Source organism: Bos taurus, chromosome 3 (genome assembly GCF_002263795.3).
Source record: "Bos taurus isolate L1 Dominette 01449 registration number 42190680 breed Hereford chromosome 3, ARS-UCD2.0, whole genome shotgun sequence".
Taxonomy (NCBI): Eukaryota; Metazoa; Chordata; class Mammalia; order Artiodactyla; family Bovidae; genus Bos; species Bos taurus.
The window spans coordinates 18,227,588-18,231,007 of record NC_037330.1 but is presented as its reverse complement, the minus strand read 5'-3'; the positions used below and the strand labels follow the sequence as shown (position 1 = coordinate 18,231,007).

Here is a 3,420-nt window from a genome sequence, read left to right as displayed (position 1 = left end):
GACTAAGTCCTTAAAGATGGGCCTCCCTGCTGCTCTTCAGGGGGCTACTGGGCCACTGGGGGCTAGAGAGATGTCTCTTACCCCATCTACTGGTTGCAGGGACCAGGCAGGATGGGGAAGGTTTCTGACCCACTGTGGTCCCCAGTGGCACCTCCTGATTCTTGCACCTGGGTAAAGAGGGATAAGGCCTCAATAGGAGCACCTTCTCCAGAGGTTAAGGGCAACAGCCAGATGGCCAGCTGGGCAAGGACTGGAGCACCAGGAGCAGCCCAGGGCCTGGTCAGCCAAGGATGGTGGGGGAGCCACCAAGAGCATGAGATGGGACAGAAATACTGCCCACAAAGACTAGGCCTATGGCCCCCTGCTTCCCTTCTGACCCAGCTTCTGCCAGCCCTGAAAAAAGGGTCAAGGATGGTGAGACAGCTGAGCTCTGTGACTCAGGCAGATGTACCATGGGAAAAAGAGAAAATGAATGGCAAGAAGGACCCAGGAGCTTCACTGGGGTAGGCACCACCAGTTCAGTGAAGCCAGGAGCACTAGAAGTGCCCCAGCCATGGCCACCCCTAGCCACGGAGCCCAGGGCATGGTCCTGACCACAGGCAATTCCTCCAACTCTTCCTCTGCCTGGAATTCCAGGGTAGTGTGCGTCCTGGGGCTATCCCCCAGGATGGAGGTTCTGGGGTTTTCATGGATCCTAATGGTGTCTTTCAACACATACTTGTTCTCCTCGGAGGCATTGTGAGGCCCCATGCCCAGGGAGTTACTGTGGCTGATGGTGAGATCTATGGAACAGCCTGAGAATGGCTGGCTGTCCATCCTAGATACCAGCCTGCCAGGCTTGCTCAGCTCCAGCTCTGAGCCACAGCAGTCAGAACTGCTGTCTGGCCAGAAGTGATGTGCCTCCAGTGGTAGTGCCTTTGGGCACTGGTGATGCAGATGTCTCCTTCATGAGTCTATTGCTGCTCCTGATGGTGAGCCTTGTGTTGGCAGGCACCTTATTGGTCACTGTGCTTGCAGGTATCCTGTGGTCAGGTATCCCACTAGTAGGCACTTTGGGTGGCACCATGCCAGAACGCACTGAGTTGATGGGCAATCTGGATGGTGCTAGACTGGTGGGCACTGCACTAGGGGGCTTCAAGCTGGTGGGCAACTTGAAAGGCACTGAGCTGCTAAATGCTGAGTTGGTGGGCACCTTGGAGGACACTGCTGGCAGTCATAGGGTTGTTGGGTACCCCTGCCCCACTGGAGCAGATGGTACCTTCAGCCTGGTCACCAGCACCTCCTGCAGAGGTCAAGCCAGTGGAGGAGGAGGAGGTGCCAACAGATGGAGCTGACAATGAGGGTCCAGGTAAGTGGTTGCCCTGGGGGTAAAACGGGCCAAGGGCTGGAAGGAGACAGTCGGAGACACAGGCCCATGGATTGACGTGGAACTGGAGACCACGCCTGCTGTGTGAGTACTGCCCAGTTCTGTGTCTTGCTCCTGACGTACACTGGAGGTCAGAGTTCTGAGGGCCACCGTGTCAGACAAGGGCTCCAGGGGGCCACCCAGCCTCTTCAGGACAGCCCCAGAATGGGATGCTTGTGGGGCTTTGAATTCTCTCCCAGGGACTCTGGTGGCTGGGTATCCTGGACAGGCATAGGGTAACTTGGCTCGTACTCTGTGTGGCCATTGCCAGGGATGCTGGGGGCCACAGCATGTGTGGAGGGTCTTGGAATCTCAGCAGGAACTGATGGTGGCTCCAGTGGGGCTGGAGGGTGGTTTGGATTCCGTGGCAGGTTGCTCTGGTAGACATGGGCCACTTCATCAGTGAGACCAGTGTGCTCACAGGCCCTCAGCGCCCCAATGAAGGAATGCACCCAGCCGTTCTTTTGCCGAAGACTGTCGAAGAGGTCCCAGAGGGTGCCCTGTTTCCCCCAGCGCTCATAGGAGGCCCGAAATTGGTCCTGGTCACTTGTTGTGAGGCAGGACAGGTGAGGCAGAATATCCAGAACATGAACATTGCAAAAATTGCTGTGATGGTAGCAGATATACTGATAAGTTTTGTCCTCGGCAAACATCATCACTGTCTGGGTTCTGAAGTGGCAGAGGGCTCTGGCCCATGAAGGGTGGATGCACTGAGAGGAATAAAGGCTTGGGTAGCTGCAACCCGGCGACCTGTCTTCAGCTGCGCCTGCCTATGGAAGCTTCTTGATGGGAGAGATTGACTGAGGGGGAAACTGGGTCTTGTTCTGATGGGTGGTGCCATGCTTAATAAATCTTTAATCCAATTTTCTGTTAATGGACATGGCTGTGTTCCCTCCCTGTTATTTGATCTGAAGGCAAACTATGGTGGAGGTACTGAAGATAAGGGCGACCTCCTCCTTCAAAAGGTCCCATGCCCACCTGCTACACTCAATGCCCCCAACCCTGCAGTGGGCCACTGCTGACCCACACCTCTGCTGGAGACTCCTAGACCCTCACGGGCATGTCTGGGTCAGTCTCTTGTGGGGTCACTGCTCCTTTCCCCTGGGTCCTGGTGTGCACAAGGTTTTGCAACTTAGAAATCACTTATGAAGTAAATTTAACTTTGCAGAGTTAAAGTTAGGTTAATAATGTGATAAATCTAACTAATAAAGTAACTAATCTAACTGTTACATCTAATAAATAATAAATAGGCTATGTAAAATAATTTGTAGTTGTTGTTCACTCACTAAGTCTTGTCAAGCTCTTTGCAACCCCATGGACTGCAGCATGCCAGGCTCCTCAGTCCTCTACTACCTCCCAGAGTTTGCTCAAATTCATGTCCATTGTGTCAGTGTTCCTATCAAACCATCTTATCCTCAGCCACTCCTCCTTTTGCCTTCAATCTTCCCCAGAATCAGGGTCTTTTCCAATGAGTAGGCTCTTCACATCAGATGGTCAAAATATTGGAGCTTCAGCATCAGCATCAGTCTTTCCAATGAATATTAAGGGTTGATTTCCTTTAGGATTTATTGGCTTGTCTCCTTGCAATCCAAGGGACTCTCAAGAGTCTTCTCCAGCACCACAATTTGAAAGCATAAATTCTTTGGCCCTCTGCCTTCTTTATGGTCCAACGCTCACATCTGTATATGACTACTGGAAAAACCATAGCTTTGACTATTTATATCTTTGTTGGCAAAGTGATGTCTCTGATTTTTAATACCCTGTCTATGTTTGTCATAGTTTTCCTTCCAAGAAACAGGCATCTTTAATTGCATGGCTGCAGTCATATTCTTCAGTGATTTTGCAGCCTAAGAAAATAACATCTGTCATTGCTTCTACTTTTCCGTCTTCTATTTGCCATGGACTAATGGAACCAGATGCTAGGATCTTAATTTTTTTCATGTTGAGTTTTAATCCAGATTTTTCACTCTCCCCTTTTACCCTCATCAAGAGGCTCTTTAGTTCCTCTTTCACTT

At 51.3% G+C, this 3,420-nt stretch overlaps 1 pseudogene; it reads right to left on the bottom strand.

The window, feature by feature from the left end:
* Positions 1-495: 495 nt before the first annotated feature.
* LOC100298078 (mitochondrial antiviral-signaling protein-like) lies at positions 496-2,155 on the bottom strand (annotated as a pseudogene).
* Positions 2,156-3,420: the final 1,265 nt, after the last annotated feature.